Below are 5,000 nucleotides of genomic sequence, written 5' to 3'. Positions count from 1 at the left end.
ACCACCTTGCATTGTCAATTGCTAAATCTGTATATGGATAAGTAGCCTATGGTTGTCATCTTATTTCGTACGGCCATACCAGCCTGGCAACGCCTGATCTCGGAAGCTAAGCAGGGTCGGGCCTGGTTAGTACTTGGATGGGAGACCGCCTGGGAATACCAGGTGCTGTATGCTCTTTTGCTCATTCACTTAGAAACTGAAATCTTGCAATATGCACAAGTAGTCCTTCATGAAAGGGGCTGGAAGCTGTTTTCATTTTGACACGAGAGAGAGAGAGAGAGAGACCACCTTGCATTGTCAATTGCTAAATCTGTATATGGATAAGTAGCCTATGGTTGTCAACTTATTTCGTACGGCCATACCAGCCTGGCAACGCCCGATCTCGTCTGATCTCGGAAGCTAAGCAGGGTCGGGCCTGGTTAGTACTTGCATGGGAGACCGCCTGGGAATACCAGGTGCTGTATGCTCTTTTGCTCATTCACTTAGAAACTGACATCTTGCAATATGCACAAGTAGTCCTTCATGAAAGGGGCTGGAAGCTGTTTTCATTTTGACACGAGAGAGAGAGAGAGAGAGACTACCTTGAATTGTCAATTGCTAAAACTGTATATGGATAAGTAGCCTATGGTTGTCAACTTATTTCGTACGGCCATACCAGCCTGGCAACGCCCGATCTAGTCTGATCTCGGAAGCTAAGCAGGGTCGGGCCTGGTTAGTACTTGGATGGGAGACCGCCTGGGAATACCAGGTGCTGTATGCTCTTTTGCTCATTCACTTAGAAACTGAAATCTTGCAATATGCACAAGTAGTCCTTCATGAAAGGGGCTGGAAGCTGTTTTCATTTTGACACGAGAGAGAGAGAGAGAGAGAGAGAGAGACTACCTTGCATTGTCAATTGCTAAATCTGTATATGGATAAGTAGCCTATGGTTGTCAACTTATTTCGTACGGCCATACCAGCCTGGCAACGCCCGATCTCGTCTGATCTCGGAAGCTAAGCATGGTCGGGCCTGGTTAGTACTTGGATGGGAGACCGCCTGGGAATACCAGGTGCTGTATGCTCTTTTGCTCATTCACTTAGAAACTGAAATCTTGCAATATGCACAAGTAGTCCTTCATGAAAGGGGCTGGAAGCTGTTTTCATTTTGACACGAGAGAGAGAGAGAGAGAAAGAGAGAGACCACCTTGCATTGTCAATTGCTAAATCTGTATATGGATAAGTAGCCTATGGTTGTCAACTTATTTCGTACGGCCATACCAGCCTGGCAACGCCCGATCTCGTCTGATCTCGGAAGCTAAGCAGGGTCGGGCCTGGTTAGTACTTGGATGGGAGACCGCCTGGGAATACCAGGTGCTGTATGCTCTTTTGCTCATTCACTTAGAAACTGAAATCTTGCAATATGCACAAGTAGTCCTTCATGAAAGGGGCTGGAAGCTGTTTTCATTTTGACACGAGAGAGAGAGAGAGAGAGACCACCTTGCATTGTCAATTGCTAAATCTGTATATGGATAAGTAGCCTATGGTTGTCAACTTGTTTCGTACGGCCATACCAGCCTGGCAACGCCCGATCTCGTCTGATCTCGGAAGCTAAGCAGGGTCGGACCTGGTTAGTACTTGTATGGGAGACCGCCTGGGAATACCAGGTGCTGTATGCTCTTTTGCTCATTCACTTAGAAACTGACATCTTGCAATATGCACAAGTAGTCCTTCATGAAAGGGGCTGGAAGCTGTTTTCATTTTGACACGAGAGAGAGAGAGAGAGAGACTACCTTGAATTGTCAATTGCTAAAACTGTATATGGATAAGTAGCCTATGGTTGTCAACTTATTTCGTACGGCCATACCAGCCTGGCAACGCCCGATCTCGTCTGATCTCGGAAGCTAAGCAGGGTCGGGCCTGGTTAGTACTTGGATGGGAGACCGCCTGGGAATACCAGGTGCTGTATGCTCTTTTGCTCATTAACTTAGAAACTGAAATCTTGCAATATGCACAAGTAGTCCTTCATGAAAGGGGCTGGAAGCTGTTTTCATTTTGACACGAGAGAGAGAGAGAGAGAGAGACTACGTTGCATTGTCAATTGCTAAATCTGTATATGGATAAGTAGCCTATGGTTGTCAACTTATTTCGTACGGCCATACCAGCCTGGCAACGCCCGATCACGTCTGATCTCGGAAGCTAAGCAGGGTCGGGCCTGGTTAGTACTTGGATGGGAGACCGCCTGGGAATACCAGGTGCTGTATGCTCTTTTGCTCATTCACTTAGAAACTGACATCTTGCAATATGCACAAGTAGTCCTTCATGAAAGGGGCTGGAAGCTGTTTTCATTTTGACACGAGAGAGAGAGAGAGAGAGAGAGAGACCACCTTGCATTGTCAATTGCTAAATCTGTATATGGATAAGTAGCCTATTGTTGTCAACTTATTTCGTACGGCCATACCAGCCTGGCAACGCCCGATCTCGTCTGATCTCGGAAGCTAAGCAGGGTCGGGCCTGGTTAGTACTTGGATGGGAGACCGCCTGGGAATACCAGGTGCTGTATGCTCTTTTGCTCATTCACTTAGAAACTGAAATCTTGCAATATGCACAAGTAGTCCTTCATGAAAGGGGCTGGAAGCTGTTTTCATTTTGACACGAGAGAGAGAGAGAGAGAGAGACCACCTTGCATTGTCAATTGCTAAATCTGTATATGGATAAGTAGCCTATGGTTGTCAACTTATTTCGTACGGCCATACCAGCCTGGCAACGCCCGATCTCGTCTGATCTCGGAAGCTAAGCAGGGTCGGGCCTGGTTAGTACTTGGATGGGAGACCGCCTGGGAATACCAGGTGCTGTATGCTCTTTTGCTCATTCACTTAGAAACTGACATCTTGCAATATGCACAAGTAGTCCTTCATGAAAGGGGCTGGAAGCTGTTTTCATTTTGACACGAGAGAGAGAGAGAGAGAGACTACCTTGCATTGTCAATTGCTAAATCTGTATATGGATAAGTAGCCTATGGTTGTCAACTTATTTCGTACGGCCATACCATCCTGGCAACGCCCGATCTCGTCTGATCTCGGAAGCTAAGCAGGGTCGGGCCTGGTTAGTACTTGGATGGGAGACCGCCTGGGAATACCAGGTGCTGTATGCTCTTTTGCTCATTCACTTAGAAACTGACATCTTGCAATATGCACAAGTAGTCCTTCATGAAAGGGGCTGGAAGCTGTTTTCATTTTGACACGAGAGAGAGAGAGAGAGAGAGAGACTACCTTGCAATGTCAATTGCTAAATCTGTATATGGATAAGTAGCCTATGGTTGTCAACTTATTTCGTACGGCCATACCAGCCTGGCAACGCCCGATCTCGTCTGATCTCGGAAGCTAAGCAGGGTCGGGCCTGGTTAGTACTTGGATGGGAGACCGCCTGGGAATACCAGGTGCTGTATGCTCTTTTGCTCATTCACTTAGAAACTGAAATCTTGCAATATGCACAAGTAGTCCTTCATGAAAGGGGCTGGAAGCTGTTTTCATTTTGACACGAGAGAGAGAGAGAGACCACCTTGCATTGTCAATTGCTAAATCTGTATATGGATAAGTAGCCTATGGTTGTCAACTTATTTCTTACGGCCATACCAGCCTGGCAACGCCCGATCTCGTCTGATCTCGGAAGCTAAGCAGGGTCGGGCCTGGTTAGTACTTGGATGGGAGACCGCCTGGGAATACCAGGTGCTGTATGCTCTTTTGCTCATTCACTTAGAAACTGAAATCTTGCAATATGCACAAGTAGTCCTTCATGAAAGGGGCTGGAAGCTGTTTTCATTTTGACACGAGAGAGAGAGAGAGAGAGAGAGACCACCTTGCATTGTCAATTGCTAAATCTGTATATGGATAAGTAGCCTATGGTTGTCATCTTATTTCGTACGGCCATACCAGCCTGGCAACGCCTGATCTCGGAAGCTAAGCAGGGTCGGGCCTGGTTAGTACTTGGATGGGAGACCGCCTGGGAATACCAGGTGCTGTATGCTCTTTTGCTCATTCACTTAGAAACTGAAATCTTGCAATATGCACAAGTAGTCCTTCATGAAAGGGGCTGGAAGCTGTTTTCATTTTGACACGAGAGAGAGAGAGAGAGAGACCACCTTGCATTGTCAATTGCTAAATCTGTATATGGATAAGTAGCCTATGGTTGTCAACTTATTTCGTACGGCCATACCAGCCTGGCAACGCCCGATCTCGTCTGATCTCGGAAGCTAAGCAGGGTCGGGCCTGGTTAGTACTTGGATGGGAGACCGCCTGGGAATACCAGGTGCTGTATGCTCTTTTGCTCATTCACTTAGAAACTGACATCTTGCAATATGCACAAGTAGTCCTTCATGAAAGGGGCTGGAAGCTGTTTTCATTTTGACACGAGAGAGAGAGAGAGAGAGACTACCTTGAATTGTCAATTGCTAAAACTGTATATGGATAAGTAGCCTATGGTTGTCAACTTATTTCGTACGGCCATACCAGCCTGGCAACGCCCGATCTAGTCTGATCTCGGAAGCTAAGCAGGGTCGGGCCTGGTTAGTACTTGGATGGGAGACCGCCTGGGAATACCAGGTGCTGTATGCTCTTTTGCTCATTCACTTAGAAACTGAAATCTTGCAATATGCACAAGTAGTCCTTCATGAAAGGGGCTGGAAGCTGTTTTCATTTTGACACGAGAGAGAGAGAGAGAGAGAGAGACTACCTTGCATTGTCAATTGCTAAATCTGTATATGGATAAGTAGCCTATGGTTGTCAACTTATTTCGTACGGCCATACCAGCCTGGCAACGCCCGATCTCGTCTGATCTCGGAAGCTAAGCAGGGTCGGGCCTGGTTAGTACTTGGATGGGAGACCGCCTGGGAATACCAGGTGCTGTATGCTCTTTTGCTCATTCACTTAGAAACTGACATCTTGCAATATGCACAAGTAGTCCTTCATGAAAGGGGCTGGAAGCTGTTTTCATTTTGACACGAGAGAGAGAGAGAGAGAGACTAC

General features: G+C 46.8%; 15 non-coding genes and 2 pseudogenes across 15 annotated transcripts; all 17 read left to right on the top strand.

The window, feature by feature from the left end:
* The first annotated feature begins 65 nt into the window (after positions 1–65).
* On the top strand, positions 66–174 carry LOC146223388 (5S ribosomal RNA; annotated as a pseudogene).
* Positions 175–348: 174 nt separating this feature from the next.
* LOC146223387 (5S ribosomal RNA) lies at positions 349–467 on the top strand. The gene has a single exon (XR_014749508.1). It is a non-coding gene; the product is annotated as a 5S ribosomal RNA (ribosomal RNA).
* Positions 468–641: 174 nt separating this feature from the next.
* LOC146223386 (5S ribosomal RNA) lies at positions 642–760 on the top strand. The gene has a single exon (XR_014750410.1). It is a non-coding gene; the product is annotated as a 5S ribosomal RNA (ribosomal RNA).
* Positions 761–942: 182 nt separating this feature from the next.
* On the top strand, positions 943–1,061 carry LOC146223385 (5S ribosomal RNA). Its single transcript, XR_014750014.1, has one exon. It is a non-coding gene; the product is annotated as a 5S ribosomal RNA (ribosomal RNA).
* A 182-nt stretch (positions 1,062–1,243) lies between these two features.
* Positions 1,244–1,362, top strand: LOC146223384 (5S ribosomal RNA). Its single transcript, XR_014746948.1, has one exon. It is a non-coding gene; the product is annotated as a 5S ribosomal RNA (ribosomal RNA).
* Positions 1,363–1,536: 174 nt separating this feature from the next.
* LOC146223383 (5S ribosomal RNA) lies at positions 1,537–1,655 on the top strand. Its single transcript, XR_014750319.1, has one exon. It is a non-coding gene; the product is annotated as a 5S ribosomal RNA (ribosomal RNA).
* A 174-nt stretch (positions 1,656–1,829) lies between these two features.
* Positions 1,830–1,948, top strand: LOC146223382 (5S ribosomal RNA). Its single transcript, XR_014746946.1, has one exon. It is a non-coding gene; the product is annotated as a 5S ribosomal RNA (ribosomal RNA).
* Positions 1,949–2,124: 176 nt separating this feature from the next.
* LOC146223381 (5S ribosomal RNA) lies at positions 2,125–2,243 on the top strand. Its single transcript, XR_014748946.1, has one exon. It is a non-coding gene; the product is annotated as a 5S ribosomal RNA (ribosomal RNA).
* A 180-nt stretch (positions 2,244–2,423) lies between these two features.
* On the top strand, positions 2,424–2,542 carry LOC146223380 (5S ribosomal RNA). The gene has a single exon (XR_014746945.1). It is a non-coding gene; the product is annotated as a 5S ribosomal RNA (ribosomal RNA).
* A 176-nt stretch (positions 2,543–2,718) lies between these two features.
* LOC146223379 (5S ribosomal RNA) lies at positions 2,719–2,837 on the top strand. Its single transcript, XR_014746944.1, has one exon. It is a non-coding gene; the product is annotated as a 5S ribosomal RNA (ribosomal RNA).
* Positions 2,838–3,011: 174 nt separating this feature from the next.
* Positions 3,012–3,130, top strand: LOC146223378 (5S ribosomal RNA). Its single transcript, XR_014750509.1, has one exon. It is a non-coding gene; the product is annotated as a 5S ribosomal RNA (ribosomal RNA).
* Positions 3,131–3,308: 178 nt separating this feature from the next.
* On the top strand, positions 3,309–3,427 carry LOC146223377 (5S ribosomal RNA). Its single transcript, XR_014746943.1, has one exon. It is a non-coding gene; the product is annotated as a 5S ribosomal RNA (ribosomal RNA).
* Positions 3,428–3,597: 170 nt separating this feature from the next.
* LOC146223376 (5S ribosomal RNA) lies at positions 3,598–3,716 on the top strand. The gene has a single exon (XR_014748878.1). It is a non-coding gene; the product is annotated as a 5S ribosomal RNA (ribosomal RNA).
* Positions 3,717–3,894: 178 nt separating this feature from the next.
* LOC146223375 (5S ribosomal RNA) lies at positions 3,895–4,003 on the top strand (annotated as a pseudogene).
* Positions 4,004–4,177: 174 nt separating this feature from the next.
* On the top strand, positions 4,178–4,296 carry LOC146223374 (5S ribosomal RNA). Its single transcript, XR_014746942.1, has one exon. It is a non-coding gene; the product is annotated as a 5S ribosomal RNA (ribosomal RNA).
* Positions 4,297–4,470: 174 nt separating this feature from the next.
* Positions 4,471–4,589, top strand: LOC146223373 (5S ribosomal RNA). The gene has a single exon (XR_014750408.1). It is a non-coding gene; the product is annotated as a 5S ribosomal RNA (ribosomal RNA).
* A 178-nt stretch (positions 4,590–4,767) lies between these two features.
* On the top strand, positions 4,768–4,886 carry LOC146223372 (5S ribosomal RNA). The gene has a single exon (XR_014746941.1). It is a non-coding gene; the product is annotated as a 5S ribosomal RNA (ribosomal RNA).
* The last annotated feature ends 114 nt before the right edge of the window (positions 4,887–5,000 follow it).

Source organism: Hypomesus nipponensis, chromosome 25 (genome assembly GCF_054491055.1).
Source record: "Hypomesus nipponensis isolate SF chromosome 25, ASM5449105v1, whole genome shotgun sequence".
Taxonomy (NCBI): Eukaryota; Metazoa; Chordata; class Actinopteri; order Osmeriformes; family Osmeridae; genus Hypomesus; species Hypomesus nipponensis.
Note: the sequence above shows the minus strand (reverse complement) of the source record. Positions and strands in the feature narration are given on the sequence as shown.